Source organism: Lissotriton vulgaris, chromosome 8, assembly GCF_964263255.1.
Source record: "Lissotriton vulgaris chromosome 8, aLisVul1.2, whole genome shotgun sequence".
In the NCBI taxonomy this organism is placed as follows: Eukaryota; Metazoa; Chordata; class Amphibia; order Caudata; family Salamandridae; genus Lissotriton; species Lissotriton vulgaris.
Window position 1 is genome coordinate 19,923,288 of NC_141696.1, and position 20,455 is coordinate 19,943,742.

Consider the following 20,455-nt stretch of genomic DNA (forward strand, 5'->3'; position numbering starts at 1 on the left):
CATAGATTGTCTGAGGTGGAGGGGCAGGGTGCTCCAGGTCTTGAGATCCTTCTTGAATTGGGTAAATGACGCAGATTGCCTGAGGTGGAGGGGCATGGTGTTCCAGGTCTTGAGATCCTTCCTGAATCGGGTCAGTGACGCAGATTACCTGAGGTGGAGGGGCGGGGTGTTCCAGGTCTTTGTGACCAGGAAGGAGAACAATCTTCCTCTGGTTCTGGTCTTGTGGATCCTGGGGGCGGAGGCTAGGGCAAGTTGGGCGGAACAGAGTTGTCTGGTGGGTACGTGGAATGCAAGGCAGTGGTCAGGTATGCTGGTGCTTCATTGTGGAGAGCTTTTTAGACATATGTGAGGAGCTTGAAGGTGATTCTCTTGTTGACTGGGAGCCTGTGGAGTTGTTGTAGGAGTTGGGTGTTGTGGCTGTGGCGGGAGATGTCTAGGACCAGTCTGGCTGCTGCATTTTGGACTTTCTGTAGTTTCTTGATATTTTTGGTTGACACCGGTGTAGAGTGCGTTGCTGGAGTTGAGTCTGCTGGTGATGAGTGTATGACCATCTTTCTTGATTCTGTGAGGATCCATCTGAATGTTTCAAAGCAGGCGGAGCGTGTGGAATCCGGCTGAGGAAACCGCATTCATTTGACTGTTCACTGTGAGCTATGAGTACAGTATGATGAGGTTGCGTTGCATGGTCCGACGGGGTGGGAGGGGATCCCAGAGCGGCTAGCCACCAAGAGTCCTCTCAGGCTAAAGTGGTGGGTCCCAGGATGAGTGCTTCAGTCTTGTTTGAGTTCAGCTTGAGGCAGCATCTTTCACCAGGTAGCAACGACCTTCATTCCGCTGTGGAAGTTGGTTCTGGTAGTTTTGGGTTTGTTGGAGAGGGAGATGATCATCTGAGTGTCGTTGTTATAGGAGACGATGTTGAGTTTGTGGCTTTTGACGATGATTGTGAGGGGTCCATGTAGATGATTAAGAGGGTGGGGCTCAGGGAGGAACCCTGTGGCACTCTGCATCTGATCTCAGTTGGTTCTGAGAGGAACCGGGGTGGTTTGACTCGCTGAATGCGGCTGGTGAGGAAGGAGTGGATTCAGTCCAGTTCCTTGTGGATGCAGGGCCGTGGAGTCTCGTCATTGGGGTGCAGTGGGAGACCGTGTCGAAGGCAGCTGAGATGTCCAGTAGGATGAGGGCTGCAGTCTCACACCAGTCGAGGAGGGAGCATATGTCCTCAGTGGTGGCAAGGAGTCTGGTCTTTGTGCTTTAGTTGCTACGGAATCCGGATTGGGAGGTGTCCAGGTCGTAGTTTACTTCTAGGAACGCCGACTAAGTTGAGCGTGAACGGCCTTCTAGATGACCTTGGCTGGGAAGGGGTGGAGGGAGATGGGTCTGGAATTCCTGAGGTCAGTTGGGTTTGAGGACTGCTTCTTTAGCAGTGGGTTGATCTTGGTGTGTTTCCAGCCATCGGGGAAGGTGGCGGATTTGAGGGAACAGTTGATTGTGTGGCAAAGCTGAGGGGCGATGGAGGCGGCTGATCTTTGGAAGATGTCAAGGATCTGACAGGGCTCCTGATTATATGCTTTTCATGGTTGAGTGATATTATAGTTGGGTATTCTCCAGTTAAAGATGAATGAAGTAACTATCTTGCTTACTAGCCACGTATGACTTTTGCCCGCTCATATGACAGCACCTATTACATCGCTCAGGACTTGTTCTGTGATATCATCGATAACATCCATAATTACATCTGAAAGACCGGATTAATGACTTCACCATCCATGGCAAATATTTTTTGAGATTAAAATGCTATTTTTTAACTTACATTTACATCTAACTTTGGCATCACTTTTAATTTTAATCCTACTTGTATACGAAAAATGCTGCCCTGTTCTGCCCACGACCCTCACACAGCCAGTGCTGACGTCTGCTGGGCAACTGATACGAAATTCAGATGAAACAGACTCCGAACATGTCTCGAATAAAAAAAAATCAGCATATTTATGTTCAGTTGCATAGCATTAGACACAGATTACACATTTCAGTCTAAACAACCTTTCTCTGACCAGCATTTTGTAAGTTTTTCTAAAACTTTGACTTATTCAGCCATCTTAAGTCACAGTACAGAACATAAAATAGGATTACAAACTTTGTTACAACTTTCGGATACAAACAGCTGCCAAATTTGAGTAGGGTTTCTTTATTAGATCTAATATATTACTGAAAGTCAAATACTAGAATATCGCACATATACTTTCCCATATTCCATCCTTTTAGAAAATTATGACCATCACTAATTAAATACTTCTTTAAATTAAAAATTATACCAATCTAGTGCCAGTGGACATTTTGTCATTATAGATGGTTAGTTTCCAATGTGATAATGGACTAGAATTCCTGACAAAGTTAGAATTGGAGTACAACACCATCTCCTGGTTTCATTTCAACACAATCAATGCACACAAACATAAGTTTAGTTGCATCACTATTATGTTCAAAAAGGGGTTGTTCGAGAATTCTAGAATTCAGAGTTGAGGTCGTGGTTTTAACATATGTTCTTTATTAGATATCCATTAATGCATTTTGCCCTCTCCAACAGGTGTTTCTTCTATTGCTGATAATGTTGCCTCAGACCTCATCAGGGCCACAAACAAATATAATCACAATTTAGGGAGGAGCACCTAAAAGTATTTAAGATCCTATCACCTGGGTCAGAGTCCCTTAAAATTATCACATGATCAACTTCAGCCCTATGTCTATAAGAGTGAGCACTTTAGGTCTGAATTAAAAACCTTGTGTCAATGTATTTACAAATTCCCATCAATCTGGTATTAGTTGTTAAACTCGGAGTCCATTACTATTATTCACTAAGTCAAGGTACTTGTCAAGTCACCCTCTGACATGCACATACTGGTGTCACCATTCATAGATGTGACCCCTGGGTCCACGTACTGGTGTCGCCATTCATAGATGTGACCCCTGGGTCCACGTACTGGTGTCGCCATTCATAGATGTGACCCCTGGGTCCACGTACTGGTGTCACCATTCATAGATGTGACCCCTGGGTCCACGTACTGGTGTCGCCATTCATAGATGTGACCCCTGGGTCCACGTACTGGTGTCACCATTCATAGATGTGACCCCTGGGTCCACGTACTGGTGTCACCATTCATAGATGTGACCCCTGGGTCCACATACTGGTGTCGCCATTCATAGATGTGACCCCTGGGTCCATGTACTGGTGTCGCCATTCATAGATGTGACCCCTGGGTCCACGTACTGGTGTCGCCATTCATAGGTGTGACCCCTGGGTCCACGTACTGGTGTCGCCATTCATAGATGTGACCCCTGGGTCCACGTACTGGTGTCACCATTCATAGATGTGACCCCTGGGTCCACATACTGGTGTCACCATTCATAGATGTGACCCCTGGGTCCACATACTGGTGTCGCCATTCATAGATGTGACCCCTGGGTCCACGTACTGGTGTCGCCATTCATAGATGTGACCCCTGGGTCCACGTACTGGTGTCACCATTCATAGATGTGACCCCTGGGTCCACATACTGGTGTCGCCATTCATAGATGTGACCCCTGGGTCCACGTACTGGTGTCACCATTCATAGATGTGACCCCTGGGTCCACATACTGGTGTCGCCATTCATAGATGTGACCCCTGGGTCCACGTACTGGTGTCACCATTCATAGATGTGACCCCTGGGTCCACATACTGGTGGTGCCATTCATAGATGTGACCCCTGGGTCCACGTACTGGTGTCACCATTCATAGATGTGACCCCTGGGTCCACATACTGGTGTCACCATTCATAGATGTGACCCCTGGGTCCACATACTGGTGGTGCCATTCATAGATGTGACCCCTGGGTCCACGTACTGGTGTCACCATTCATAGATGTGACCCCTGGGTCCACATACTGGTGTCACCATTCATAGATGTGACCCCTGGGTCCACATACTGGTGTCGCCATTCATAGATGTGACCCCTGGGTCCACGTACTGGTGTCGCCATTCATAGATGTGACCCCTGGGTCCACGTACTGGTGTCACCATTCATAGATGTGACCCCTGGGTCCACATACTGGTGTCGCCATTCATAGATGTGACCCCTGGGTCCACATACTGGTGTCACCATTCATAGATGTGACCCCTGGGTCCACATACTGGTGGTGCCATTCATAGATGTGACCCCTGGGTCCACGTACTGGTGTCACCATTCATAGATGTGACCCCTGGGTCCACGTACTGGTGTCGCCATTCATAGATGTGACCCCTGGGTCCACGTACTGGTGTCGCCATTCATAGATGTGACCCCTGGGTCCACGTACTGGTGTCACCATTCATAGATGTGACCCCTGGGTCCACATACTGGTGTCGCCATTCATAGATGTGACCCCTGGGTCTGCGTAGTAATCTCAAAAGGTCTGAAGACTCACCTAGTCTTCAGGTAATGTATGCAAATGAGTCTGATTGTCCTCTAGTATTGTCTGTAAACGAATGAACACCTTCAGAAACTGCCTTTACATAAGCTAGAGTATGGTTGTACACAATAAACTACATCTAAACTCTTACCTCCTGTGGCCCCACAGTCATGTGTGGAGTCTGGGGTGCTGTGTGGCTGTTATACCAATCTGTCTGTAGAGAAATATATGTTGTATTTAAACATACTACCCAGTACTACTCTATTTATTTCTATAGTGTTAAACTGACATATAATATAATTGGTCTGTCCACTACAATTTTTCATACGCATCATTTCATAAATTCTTCTCTCACTATCTGGTGTCGCACATCCTTCATTGTTTATCGGTTTGTGCCCCACTACTAATCACCATAGTGCTCATGTAGGATACTTCCAATATGTATTGATGCTAAAGCTCAATGTAAACAGATGTTCCCCATCTATCATCAAATCCTTATAGGACCCTCTGTATATGGTAGAGTTCCGATTAATATCTCATGATAGCCCTCTACATCATCATGCAGCTCGTCTTATTTCGATTGACCTCATATTCCGTGTCCACCCTTGACTCGCATACGGTCACAAATCCTCCTAATTTATCCATTTTCCAATCCATCCCCCAGAGGCTGAAGGCTCTTGTATCACTGCTTCCACGCCTGCATACACTGCCTGTGTCTCACATCTGCCTGCAACTCGTGCACTGTCACTGCATGCTCCACAAAAGCTACACTACATCTTCCGTTTCCGGGTTTCACAAATCCCACTCATATCAAAATAACCCAACCTTGTCTTATATTATATGCCTTTGTCTCATGTCAGCCAGCAACTCTCATATATCAGCCACAGAGAATCCCTGTGCACACCCAGGTCTGGGGTCCCTAAAGGGTACTCTTAACATACTTACGTACTTTAAATGTTTAAAATGCATTCCTTAGGGAGGATGCTCCTGTGTATACACTCACATGGCATGTTGTGGAGCTCAGCATGAGTGCCATGTTCAATCTAGTATAAGAACAGACAGACTATCTGTATTCAGAACTCTATTTACATATACAAGTACTGAGGCACACAGAGTAGTCCATACAGTAACATTGTATTGTAATTGCATTTATATAGCGCTTACTACACCTGGCGAGGCATCTAAGCGCTTTTTCGGCGAGTAGCACGCTAATCTGGGACCCATAGAGGATTAGTGTTGAATTAGTATAGTGAAACCTGCAACTACACTTTAAGTGGTGGATAGGTTAGTCAGTTATTTGGATTTGTGATAGCAGAAGGATAGAGGAGGACAAAGGTTTTATTTCTATAGCGCTTGTTGACGCAAGCTATTCAGGAAACCTACAAAGGATTAGTGGTGAATTAATATGGTAATATGAAGTACTTTCAGTGGTGGATGTTAGTCAGTTACTTGGAGTGAGAAGGATAGCGGACGGATAGAAGGGGAAGAAAGATTTGCATTCATATAGCACTCGTTACCCATAAAGGGTTACTGTTGAAAAATAGTATAGTATAAATATGAAGTAATTTGAGTAGTGGATATGTTGTTCAGTTATTTGGGTAGTATATTGGTATAGTTAAATATGGAATTTGAGAAGTGAACATGTTAGTCTGTTAATTTCGATTGAAAAGAATAGTGGAGGTATAAAAGAGTGAAAGGTTTTTTTAGGTCTTAGCAATCGGAGGAGGCTTTTGGATGAGTAAGAGTTTTGGAGGGGAGGACTCGGAGGAAAGAGTTTAGAAATAGGATTTTCTTCTTTTATTTTCGGGTCTTATAAAAAAAGGGGGACACACTGGCAGCTGTCATGTGTTTCTGCCTATGGATTTTTTCAAGGCCCACATAAATGAGATGTCACAGCCAGCCAGTGAAATCAGAAATAACTGGTCCCAGTGAAATCTGTACTCCCTAACATATTTCTGAGGAATGTTCTTGCCAGCCAACTATGCAAACATCATAATCCTATACTCCCTTCAAATTATTTTTTTTGCATATTTATATAGCGCAAACTATGTGGCCTTGAGCCTGGAGACGAGATTATCTCACTGCTGTGTTGAAAGCTGAATGCATGTACTCAGAGCTCTGCTGTCTATATGTGAATGTGGCAGCCATATTCCAATGATGGGCATTGGTATAGAAGTGAGCCACAAGTGAAGGAACTTAAAATTGATGGTCTCTATTCTGAAAGTATCATAATATTTGCAGCTGGCCTATAATGAGACCATGGCCTCCCATACTGGTCTGAATAATGCAAATGCGATCCATTGTAAGAATCACTACCAGGAGGATACTGGCAGCCATATTAGAGAAACCCGACACATGCATTCCTGGAATGTGTCCATAGACACTGCTTGTTTCCCTTCAAGGGAAAACACCAATTGGGTGTCGTCAGCGTAATTGATCAGGTCGATCCCATAAGATTTTATAATGGGATCAAAGGTCGCAAATATATGTTAAAAAGGATGGGGCTGATCGCCGAGCCCTGTGGCACTCCATGGTGAACCAGGGATTTAGGAGAAGCATACAGTCATGGTCGCTACCTGTTGTCTACCTGACCGGTATGATTGTAGCCATGTCAGAGCTTTGCCCTTCACTCTAGTTTCTCCAGTCTGCCTAGCAGGACTGCGTGGCTTTCCGTGTCGAATGCGGCCGACATATCCAACACTAGTATTGATGAATTACCATTGTCTGCTCGCATTCGCAGTGTGTCCAGCATGGTAGCCAACGCAGTCTGTCCCATGGCCTGGGCGGAACCCAAACTGATCCTTATCCTGTAGGCGCTTCTCTTCAAGATAGCTCGACCAAGATCTACTAACAGCCTTTTCCAGGATTTTTATAGGGTAGGAGGGATATGGGCCTAAAATGAGCTGGGATAGTTAGGTCCAGTGAGGGTTTCTTAAGTAGGGGAGTTACCGTTGCCTGCTTCCATATCTCCGGCACTACTCCTTCCTTCAGTGACTGGCAACAGATCAGTCGCATCCAGGGAAATAGCTCTGGCCCATACTCCTTCCAGATCCTATGAGGAAGGGGGTCTAAGGGGGAGCCAGAAGATACACTAAGAGCAAGGCTGTTAAAGAGCTCTTCTGTGAGAGGTTGAAAACTCTCAATAGATGATACTGCCCATGGTTCCTCCTCGACAGTCAAAGGGAGAGTGTCCTGACTGCTGGCTTTATCCTGAACAAGTCCCCCCCACGATTTTGGCAGTCTTTTCTTCAAAAAAGAGAGATTTTGTCACAGAGCTTTTGTGTTGCACCCACCCTGTTGCTTGTGCAGTCCGGGTTGGAGAGGTCCCTTATAATAAAGAGTTTTTGTGCTGTTCGGTGATTGAAGTATAGAAGTGGCATAAAAAAGAGCTTTTGATTTGACGATGGCCCCTTTATGTTTATTCTGCGCTATCTTTATCAGTCTCTTATCTGATTCTAGATAGAGCCTTCGCCACTTCCTTTCTGCCGGTCTACACTGATTACGTAATTTCAGCTCCTCACTGAACCAGGGGGCTGACGGTTTCCCTCTATTCCTTATCTTTTTCACGGGGACAAGTTTATCAAGGGTATTAGTGATATAATTACTGTAGGCAAGATAGTTCTGACCCACCGAATTACCCGGAGCTAAAGGTGTCTGATTGGTGAAGGTAGGATCCGTTTTATCTTTTGGTAGTTTAGACCAGTCTCTTCCCATTTGGTAGGTTGCAGGACAGGCATTTTTATTTACATGAGTGGATATAGTGATCTTAAAGTGGATTAGGGACTGGTCAGTCCACCATTGGGGTAGTATGCCAGTCACCTCTGTCTCAGTCTGATTAGCAAACACAAGATCCAACACATGTCCACCTGAGTGGGTAGGTTTCAAAACCAGCTGATCAAGGCTGCAGTTCTCACATATATGTTGTAGGTCCTTCAGATGACTCCCTAGGGTCCCATTGTCCCATAGGTTAAAATCACCTAGGAGCAGCAGTCTGGAGTGGCTCAAGGCCAGGGCGGTGATAATGTCAAACACCTGATACTGCGTATCTAGGCCTGGAGGCGTATAGCAAACCATATCGGTTAGCACCCTTCCTTTAGTTTCCTGCAGGGTGAAGCCCAGCAGTTCTATCCCTGTGACCCAGGGACTTGTGCCCTGATTACAACGCAAGGTTATTAAACTTGCCAATTTGGCTTTTCCGCGGCATTTGAAGGGTATTTGTCTTTGCGTAGCATGGCAATGTGGAAGTATTTCTAGTCTTTTCTGAAAATGTGCGTGCATAACATGAGGTTGCTGCTGCTCACTCACTGACGTCTGTTTAGCATCACCACCAGTAGAGTGCACAAAAGACTGCGCTATATAAAACGCTCAAACAATTAAATAATGACTGCCGGTGTTCCATCTTGTCAAACTTTGTCACTCCCTCCTCAAATGCAACGCACCTCTGTATCACAGTGCCCACCCCTTTAAAAGCATTCATCTGCAATAGACAGTATCCCGTGCCCTCGCGGCCCCCATATAATCGCCTGTTCCTGAAAATTACGACATGCCATGAGCTACCCCCTCCCATAAATTCCTCAGCCAAAGCCAGCATGACCCGCTGGCTGTCCCGCTAACTCTCCGCTATTAACCCTTAATAAACAGCTACGCGGCCTCTCACCTTTGTAATCGCCACCAGCACTGCAGGGCCTCTCAACTGTTGCTCCAGCTGAGCCCTTCCGGCGATCCCCAGAGGCGAGAGACAAAGAGGGCTACTCTGTGGGGAGCCGCATTTTTAGGTCTAGCTATTTATAGCTCTTAACTATTATTGTTGAAACATCCTCTTTGACCAAGAGGATTCCAAGCCGGATTCCTCCCAATGCATGTTGTCTACTGAAGCGTGATGCTTTGCCAGCGTGCGCTTGACCTCACTCACGTAGCCTCACACCCATTTGCTCCCAAGGAATCCCTTCCGCTCCCCCCCAACCTCACAAACCAACTTTTGTCACACGCATCACACCCGCCACAGCGAGAGCTTCAGACTTCAAAGGAATGCTCTCCCCCGCCCCCCACTACGCAAGGCCAGTTTCGTGTTTCTTGTTTTAAAACTGCTTTCCGTCCCTTTCACGGCGCATACATTCCCTTTTGCCTCCCTCCTTGACACCCCAGCTGTTTTGCCACCCCCTCTCTTCCTGCTGGCATTCACCCCTTCCTTCTCGCACGGTCCTTGTTTAAATTGCACCGCTCTGTAGCACCCCTCTCCCACCTACCGAGTGCGTCTCTTTATCGCTCTCTTTATATGGCCCTCTCTGGTCTGTCAGCCTATCCCGCTTTGATGTAGGGTTCTAACATCTTCCAAACACTATGAACTGGTTTTAAATATGTTCTCTTTAAAATCACTGAAAGCCTAACTATCAGTTAATTCACGATTTGCTTTTAACCAGTCATTTATTCTGCAGGGCGACATCTCCAGAGCGTCGGCGCTCTTGAACACGAGCACACCGAGATACAAAGTGACTGACAGGCTTCCTCTTATCCGTCATCTGTAAAGACACAATAATACATTTTATTGGCAGCTGTTCTCAATGCTATCGGCCCTAGGGCGATATCAGGGCTTCTCGCGGAATCTGACACAAGCCTCCCTGTCCTGACATGGTTTTTGGCTCTATTTCGGAGTGATGATGACTTTAAGCTTGCTAACATCTATAATCTGTATTCTTACCTTGTGTTGGCCCTTTTAAGCCCTTTCTTCCAGACCTAGAAGAGGATAGCTGCTTTATATGATGATAGATCCCTTATTCTTGACTCAAATCCATCTATTGCCTATTGGCTTTGACATAATTATGTGTCCTTTCATTATCCTGCCTATAGTAGAGGGTGGATCCTGTGGTCCTGGCTTTATATTACATATTGGTATGGTTTGTGTAGGTACTCTGACAGAGCTAAGGGTTATTTCATCCTTCTCAGGCCTACAAGGCCCAGAACTAGAGAGACTCCATTTTGCTTTCTATCCCTGCAGAGCTGAGATGCTTGCAGGGTAAAGGTAATGTTTATAGTTAAGCCTGTTGTCTGCTAGGGGAAAACCAGCCAGGACTGGTTCTTATCGGAAGAATGTGTTTCTCTTGGGCTCAGACGTAACATGCAGATGGTCACTGCGGTTGCGTGAGGGGCCAGGAGCTGGCACAGGAATTCGGTGGGAGGCAGCCCTCTGTTGGAAATTTCCATGAGGGAAGAGCATTCTATATTGGTGAAGTGCAGAGGCGGAGTTAGTTGGTTGAGCTGGAGTTGCAGTGAGTTGAGCTGGAGTTGCAGTGAGTTGAGTTGGAGGACCAGAAAGAGTTCGAGCTGGAAAGAGTTTGAGCTAGAAGCAGTTGAGTTGAATTGGAGCAGAAGAGAGGAGTGCAGTGGCAGGAGGAGAAGAGACAGAAGATGCTTGGAACAGAGAGAAGACAGACAGTCGGTGAGCTGGAACTGAAGGAAGCAGTCAGAAGCAGTTACTTATCAGGAGGAGTTGTGAATAGCTGGAGTCTGAAGTAATGCCTTTTGGAAGAGACTGAAGTTATATCGCGTATTAATCAGTGGGAGCTGCTGGAGTGAATTGGACATTGGCATGGAGATAATCAGACAGAGTGATGAAGCTAGTGAAGCGAACGGTTATCAGAGCATCAGAAACCATTAGACTGAAGTTGGAAGGTGGAGAGAGTTCGTGGGGGAGAGGAATCCAGTGCAGAGTGATCAGCGCAGATGTGTGTCCAAGAGTGCAGGAGAGGATCTAAGACGAGCTAAGGCACAGACGAGAGAGGAGCCCAGATGACAGCTAGAGCAAGACCTCACACCCCTCAGGTGATATCCTTCTGTATTTCCAAACATTAACCTTGTCCTTATACTGTATGTCTAATCCTTTTTCTTTCAGTGGTGTGTTACAGTTCCTGTTAGTTACAGAGACCCCGCAGATCTGTGTATGTGTCTATTCCCATTTTATTGTTATTGTAATAAAGATACCCCAGTTCTTAGTGAACCATTGTGCATGTGTTGTCCTTATGATAGAGCTAACCTTTCTCAAAAGGAAATAGGAGCTTTAAATCAGGGAATAACTCTTGCATACAGTGTGTGTCTCTTGTTCTTAAAGCGCAGGTAACCTTTCCTTCTAGTCAGGTGTTACAACCAGAACAGATGCTGCCCCTGATCAGGTAAGTAGCCACTGAATAATTAGGGAGAGAGAGGAGCCCATGAGCTAGGGAAATAGTTGCACACTAAGTAATTCAGCCATTCCATAATATTATTGTAGTAGTGAACCTCTAGTGAATAGTGAGAGAAACTTCCCAACATGGAGAGAGAGAGCTGAAGGTATTCATAGGAAAGTGATCGTCGTTGGTAAGCGGCGTTAATGAGAACACTGGGGGGGACACCAGTGCTTAGGTCCGCCGGATTGCGGATCGGGCTGTGAGTTAGAGAACACTGGGGGGGGACACCAGTGGGTAGGTCCGCCGGATTGTGGACCGGGCTGTGAGGAAGAGAGCACCAGGACTGCAGACCGGTGTGTAGGCACGCAAGATTGCGGAGGTGCCGAGCGAGCACTGACTGTGGTCAGTGTGTAATGGTAAATAATCAGAACTGCCCCAGGGTAGGTTAGTCTGGACCCATGTGGTCGCGAGACTGAGGTAGGAGTGTGGTGTAGGGCATGGACGTCTTGGTAATCAGTGAGTATTCCTAGTAATCCCTATAGATTTAGTGGTGTTTCTGATGATATGAGCTTGTATATTGCGAGTTCCCCATCCTCAGGTAGGTACCCAGGCGCCTGGATAGATGGGTCCTGAGGAGGGAGGTGGTTACGTTTTGGCCGGGTTGGTGGTTCTCTGATGAGCTGGTCCTATCTGGTCTGAGAATCCGGTCATAACACCTCCCTTGACACCATTTTAACTTTCTTTATTGTGGCTTGCTTTATTTCAAAGGCGTGAAATTGTTTTCAGCACTTCCGCATGGTTAACAGCCATTTCCCAGCCCTCTAAATTTACAAGCACTAAATGTGAAGCATTAATTCACATCATCTGCTTGATCCAGGTAGATTTAGATCTTTCTGTGACTCGTTCATTAAGTATATTTTTTCCTGAGGCATTGTGCAGGGTTAGTTGGACAGTTCTAGTAAAAATTTCAATCTTACACACTTTGTGAGGCGTTTGGTTTGAATCCGAGTGCAGCCAGCAGCTACTGGGCACTTCCTTCTCGTCCGTCTTCCTCTTCCCAGTCCACACTGAGCGAGACGCCGCTCTCATATGCAGACATAGATTACCTGTTTAAACAATACCAAAAAATACAAATATGGCTTCCATACAACTTCCGGTCTGAGAGCTATAAAGAGAAAGGAATAATACACTCACTTTTTCAATTTTTTGGACCACAAAATTGCATATAGCAAGCAGGTAAGAGTGTGTATTGATATTAACTTAAATGTTTGCCCTACAATAGGCAATTCACTTTTTGCTGTAGTGAGCCTCATTGGGGGAAAAGCCTTTAAGTGATGCTTAATTTTGGCTTTGCTAAGCAGGTAAGATCAGAGCGATCGCATGTTCTAGAAGCGATCTGTTGTAGGGGCTGAGTTCTTGAAAAGAATTCAGATACACATACTAAAGGTATTTTATCGTTCCTAGATTTAGGTTAGTGAAGATGGGAGGCTGCTCCTTTTCTCATCTAGGCACTAAATCCTGGAATGCCCTGCCTGTGACCCTGAAGTTGGAGACAGATCTTCTTCGCTTCCGCAAGGGTCTAAAAACGTGGCTCTTTCAGCAGTAATTTTGAGCAGTCTTCTCTAGTAGCTTCATTTATAGATGCCTGGTAGTTCATTCTTCGTCAGTCTATCCCTTGGCGCCGGGAAACCCACTGCGGGAAGCCATGCGTGGTATAAGTTTAAATAAATTAAATAAAGGTAAGGTGGTGCCACATGCCTGCTCTGACTCTTTATGTGCATCCATAGGCTACAGTTGTGGAATTCCGGCGTTGCAAGCATCTAAGGGCTATGATACTTGGTTGCCTGCAATGAATGTTTACCTTTCTTACATCACCGTTTCCCTCTCTGTGTTTCCGATGTCAGTCTTCAGTTCTGTCTCTTTTTTCAGCTTCTCTTTCTAGTTTCTTTCTAGCCCTTCTAGCTTCTCTCTGGTCCCTTTTTTAGGTCTTGCCTGCCGATGCGCTTGTGCATTAGAGCTGGCGAGAGATATAGGGGCTTATCCAGAGTTTAACCATACTGGCGATTTGATGCTGTGCCCGTGCGCTTTTAGGTCCATGCACAAGCGCATTGACCTAAAAAGAGTGTGCACATTAAAGCCAGCCATCAGTTCTCCAGCTTGGTGCTGCCAGCAGCTTCTCCTCCCCTAATTATTCACGGCCGGCCGTACTTTCAGTTTCACGGCCGGCAGGCCGTGTCTCCTTTTATTTCATCTCTTTATTTAAACAAAAGTCAGTGTTTATGTCTCAAACTGTTATCCATCTGCACAGAAAAAGAAAATTCAGCAGAGTAATCTGCACGCTTTTGAATAAACCCCATGAAACAAAAACTGACACTGTTAAGCAATTTATTATTTTTCGTGATCTATACTAATATAATAAAGAGAGCCCAATCCTTTGAGGCAGGTAATCTCAGGAACCACAGCACCAATCACAACACAGCGTTGGAAAGGGCAGTTGCAGCAGATGGACATAGGCTATGCAGACGCCCACCATATACATTTAAAAGGTAAAAGAACCGTGTCAGCAAAGTAGTCCCTTGTGGGCGTGTCTGTGTTGTGCTGTGGGCGTGTGCTGGGGGCATGACAAACGCTGGGGGCATTTGGTACGTTCCGCCCTTCATGCCATGTCTCATATTGTCTGCTCTGGGTGTGGGCTGGGGGCGTGTGCGGGGCACGGTATTACGGCAAAAAGCCAGTGTTGTGCCCAATATCTCATTGTTTTTTCTTCCCAGGTTCTGTACATTCCAGCTCTGGGTGTGCTTGCCCCACGCTCCAAGTGACGTGCACCTGCTTTACTGTATGGAGGTTAGGCATGGCGCTATTACCAAGGGCCGGAAGGAGCGCAAACAGGGGCCATCGTGCAGGAAATGTAATCTCACCTTAACTTCCGGTGACTCCTGAAGCGCACACTTGAGATTTTCCACTTCTGTTGCGCACAGGCCTCGTGCCACGCACATTCAGACACAAGGCGCGCCTCCACAGAAATAGCAAGAAAGGGACTATCCCTCCCCCGGGAATATGAGTATATTCCGCAAACCAACATCCTGCATACCATCACTCCGCAATTTGTATAACACAGGACTATTACTCTGCAAAGACATTATTTCTAAAACTTTTACAACGCATATGACTTTATCACGCATGCCAATATAATGCAAATGCATGTATGGTAAAGTCATGTACGTTGTAAAAGTGCATTATTAAAACATCAAATATATGTTTGTATATATGTGTATGTATGTATATATATATATATATATATATATATACTAGAAGCCCGCCCTGGCATTGCCCGGGGCAGAAGGGGGTTGGGGGCTGCATTTTATGCCTCTGTGCACGCCCGCCCCGACATTGCCCAGACCGCATCCCTCCCGCTGGCCCCCGCCCCGATGTTGTCTGGGGCAGCAGGAGGCTGGGGGGGCAGCACCGCTGCAGCAGACGTGCAGCAGACGTGCAGCAGAGCGGCCATCAGCGGGAGCAGCAGAGTGTACTTACGAGCTCCCGCGCCGCTGCTCCACCCCGCATGTCGGGTGTGTGTCCCTTGCTCCTTCCAGCGCTCCGACCAGCATCGCCGCTCCTCCCTGCGCTGGGCACTCCAATGTTGTGTGTCGGTCCGCGCCACCGCTCCTCCCTGCATGTCATGTTTTGTTCCCTTGCTCCTTCCTGCGCTCCGGTCTGGACAGCGAACGTCACGTTGACGTGACGTCACACCCACACGCCATCGCGCCTCTCGCAAGCCCTGTGACGCCGCCAAACGGCTCATGCAATCATTGTATCCATTCGCCCATACGGACTACTTATCCCCTAACGTTCCCCCCCCCCTCCTAATGTATATGGTGCGGTTTTCTATAGCCTATGTCCATCTCCTGGACCTCCCCTTTCCAGCGCTGTATTGGGTGTTGTGATTGGTGGTGTACTTTTCGAGTTTACCTGGCTCAAAGGACACAGTTCTCTCTTTATAATAGTAGTATAGATATATAGATATCTATACTACTATTATAAAGAGAGAACTGTGTCCTTTGAGCCAGGTAAACTCGAAAAGTACACCACCAATCCAAACACCCACGACATCTTTGAAAACCTCAGGGCAAGCAGAAGGACATAGGCTATATAAAAATAAAAAATATACGTTGTTTAAAAAATTAGGAATAAAAATAAAGTAGTCCCTTGCAAGTAGCGCCGGCCGTGACGTCTGCGTGATGACATCGGGAAAGAAACTGGGCGTTTTAGTATTGTTTCAGCAAAGGGGACTACTTTTTCTTCGTTTTATATCTGCCCCGTTTTTAAAAGGTAATGGCTGATGCCTGCAAGGAAACTATCGCTCTTACTAGCGAGAGTCTGTTTATTCGTATTTTATAGCTCTGGCAACACTGACCATCGGTCAAAAAACAGCAAAACGCCGAAGGAATCTCTCCGCGGGACTACAAAATGACATCACAGCGGCCATTTTTGTAGTTCCGCCTGCTCGCGATGTCAGTCCCTTCCTCATTGACAAGTGTGTTGAGTGTGAACGGGGCATGCTACAATCTCTGGCATGGAGGTGGGGTGGGATAGCGCTAAGACAGGGGTCCCTCCTAAGCAACAAGCAGAGAGGCTAACATTAATGAAACGAAGGGAGACCAAGCAGTGACCTGGCACGATAGCAATTTAAAGCTGATCTGACTCACTTACACATGTTAAGAATTAAGCGTGAAAACAGGGTGGATCACGTGACCCGGGCAGCACCAAAACGGAGAATATTTGATGATCAGAACAGTATGCAAAAACAGGAGAACTGAGGTGTGCACTGCAATCATTGCGATGTATTGGATACTTTAAGCTGCACCCACAAAGAGAAAACGAACAGCAAATACAACTTTAACGGAAAGGAATCACCACACGTGATATGCACATCCTAGAAACAGAAGGAACATTGTGAACTTTACAGGCGGTTCCATTTAGCTGACAGACTTGAAAAGCAGTTGTTAAAGATACGTTACATATTTAACGATGTGTAATATGTGTTTAAGATCACGAGATTGCGTATAAGCTTTACTCTTATTTAAATTGCAATCAAAAGAACTAAATGGCAACGCAATGTTTAACATCATATGGGTGGGCGGGGTATAATATCAAATGCCTGAGGTAATACGGAGCTTTGTTAGTGATAAGTACAAGTGGTAGAAAGATCTAGAAATAGATTGAAGGACGACATTCTGTTTATGGTGATTTAGAAAGAGGTGCATTATGGGTTATGGAGTCATTCACGTTCATATAGTGATTAATGTAAGGTGCTGATAGGACTAACCAAAGAGGCGGGATGATGTCACATGGCTTTAAAACAGTGGAAACCTACGTTTGGTAATAGTTGCTGACAAAGGGAACCCTCTCTAGGATACATGTGAAAGAAGCAGTGAAGGTACGAACTTATGGCTGGAAGGCTGGAGTTGTAAAGTGGGAGGGAGTGAAAGGTGGCTTTTGGATAAATGCAGGTTCATGGATGAGAAAAAGGAAAGTTAAGACTAATAAGCAATAAGCAACGGCGCGGGGGCATTTTACACCGCATTTTTAGAGGGAAAGCGTTGTGTGAAAGGGAAATTTGAATACATGGCACGCATTTATAAGCATGAAACCGTATGTTAATCGCGATCTCTTTCTATTGTAGTGAACCCCTGACGAAGGGCTTTCTAAACAGCCCGAAATGCATTGGGTACAACATTGATGAGCTACTGAGGATGTTTCTATGTGTTTTTACGTGTCCGGAAAAAGGCCCGGATGGGCATATCCACGGCATGAGAAGCTGAAAAACTCATTTGCATCTCACGTGTAAAAGAAATTGAGGAAATAAATGAAGTTTCATTATAACGTTGGAGTATTTTGGATGAACTATCGCTAAGAATTAAATAAATGTAAAAGATTGGGACAATCACCTTTCCTAAGCTGTGCACTGGGTCTGGAGTGTAATTACGCTCCATTTACACATGTTCACTTTCTATTTCACCATCTACAGCGCTGAAGAAGCAGCAGAAAATAAACGGCATGCGTCTTTAAGCCTCCTGTCTGTTGTGTGTGCACGGAGGCCTGCGCTATTATGCCTGGGGTGGAGGAGAGGGCAGACCTAATCCATGAAACCGAACCAGTTACCCCCAGGGAGAAAAGTGTAAGACTTGAGCCACACACAGGGCCTTATTTATGAAAAGTGACGCACCACTGCGTGAAAACAGCGATGCGTCACTTTTCACAGCGCACTCCTTGCGACACCAATGATGCGTCATATTTAAAGTATGACGCATCATGTAACAAGGAGTTACAGATACGTCAGTATTTCTGACGTATCTGTAAGCGCAAAAGTGACGCATTGCTGGAGTGTGTCACAAAAGTGACGCAACTCCAGCAATGCGTCCTTTCACATGGGGAAAGCCCCACGTGAAAGGGCTTGCGTCAGTCTTATGCCTGCTGTGAGGCAAGCGCAAGATTTTGACGCAAAAGCGTCCTAAAAGTGACGCAGTGAAATCTCATAGATTTCACTGCGTCACTATTACGAGGCTTTTTGCGGGGGAACGCCCCCTCTGCATACATTATACCTGACGCAGGTATAATGTGGCGCAGGGGTTTAAAAAGTGACGCATCTACCTAGATGCGTCACTTTTTAAATATGGCGCAACAAGGCGCATGTTTTACGCCGCCGATGGGTCACAAAAAGTAACGCATCAGCAGCGCAAAACTGACGCAAGGCCTCATAAATGAGGCCCACAGTCTTTTTGTCAGAACACTAGAAGTATGGTTAGGTTTCCACACTTAGGAACAAGTAGCTGGAGGACAGAAACAAGGTTAAAGCTTCATGTATGGGCCCACAGGTGTTGCTGCATCAGGCCTAGAAGTAACTCAACTAGAAAACCTTAGACAGTCATAGGCACCACTTCAAAATTAAGGACAAACTAAATATGGAGTCAGAGCGACCAGTGGCTAACAAAGAAAAATAAAATAAAATTTCTTTCCCACCCACCACGTAAATTTTAAAATTATCACTTGATAAAACGAATTTAATTTTCATCAGCAGCCACTGCCACAACAGAGAACCTAAGTCATCAAGCGAGTTCAGTGTCCAGGAGGAAAACTGACCCGGACTGCCTCCTTCAGGCAGGGTTTACAAACAGTTGCTTTGCAGGCTAAAAATGAGCAATGACATTGACTGCTCTCTTCTAATCCCCTCCTGTCTCGTGACCTCGCTGGCTCTGGGCACAAGGGAAAGGAAAGAGCATTAAGTAAAGCTCAGAGAACAGGAATATGGTCAGTCACTGCTCTCTCTCTCTCTCTCTCACAAAGGTTTTTTATTTGACAAAGAATTCACCAATCCCTACTAATATAATAAAGAGAGAGCCCAAACCTTTGAGGCGGGTAATCTCAGGAACCACAGCACCAATCACAACACCCAATACAGCGTTGGAAGTAGTCCCTTGTGGGCGTGTCTGCGTTGTGCTGTGGGTGTGTGCTGGTGGCGTGACAAACGCTGGGGGGGTGTGGTACGTTCCGCCCTTCATGCCATGTCTCATATCAAGTGCTGTGGGCGTGTGCTGGGGGCGTGGGCGTGTGCGGGGCACGGGATTACGGAAAAAAAAGTGTGCGTTGTGCCCAATATTTCATTGTTTTTTCTTCCCAGGTTCAGTACATTCCAGCTCCGGGTGTCTACCCTGCTCCCTTTAAATACCCCTGCACCTATTCATCATACCCCACCCTTACTCCTTAAAATACCCCAACATCCTTAAACACTAACCCATCTTAACCCTATAAATATACCCTGTACCCCAAAACCCAAACCTAACGCTAAACCCTAAAAATCCCCCTGTACCCCAAAACCCAAACCTAGCCCTGAACCCTATAAATACCCCTGTACCTCAAAATCAAAACCTACCCCTGAACCCTAAAATACCCCTGTACCCCAAAACCCAAACCTAGCCTTGAACCCATAAAATACCCCTGTACCCCAAAACTTAAACCTACCCCTGAACCCTAAAAATACCCCTGTACCCCAAAACCCAAACCTAGCCCGGAACCATAAAAATAACCCTGTATCCCAAAACCCAAACCTACTCCTGAAACCTAAAATACTCCTGTACCCCAAAACCCAAACCTACCCCTAAAAATACCCCTGTACCCCAAAACCCAAACCTAGCCCAGAACCCTTAAAATACCCCTGTACCCCAAAACCCAAACCTACCCCTGAACCCTAAAAATACCCCAATACCCCAAAACCCAAACCTAGCCCTGAACCCTAAAAATACCCCTGTACCCCAAAACCCATACCTATCCCCAAACCCTAAACCTACCCCTGTACCTCATATCCCAAAACTATATCTGAACTCTTAAAATAACCAAACACCCAAAAACATATACCTCAGTACCCCAAAACATATACCCCTATACCCATACTTACCTTATCCAAACATAAAAAAAAACATGCTTTTACCATTCATGCATTTACAACGAATTTCATTGTAAATGTATGCGTGGTAAAAGCATATAAAATGTAATGCTATGCGTTATAATGGCATTCCGGAGTCATGGTACTTTTATAATGAAAGTATGCGGAGTGATGGTATGTGGAAAGAAAGTTGCAGAATAATGGGTGTTTACCCTCCCCCGGTAAGTACATTGGTGGCACGGCGGCCCACATCTCCAGCAACATACTCATATTTTTTCATCACCGATTTGAAAAATGCACAGGTCTCTCTCATTGATGCCCAGCACCGACATACACTTTTAGACACACCTCCCACCACAAGTTCTAGAATTGCGAACTTTAGAGATGGGGAGATACGTTAGAATCTCGGCATCAGCTCAACATCCTGTGAT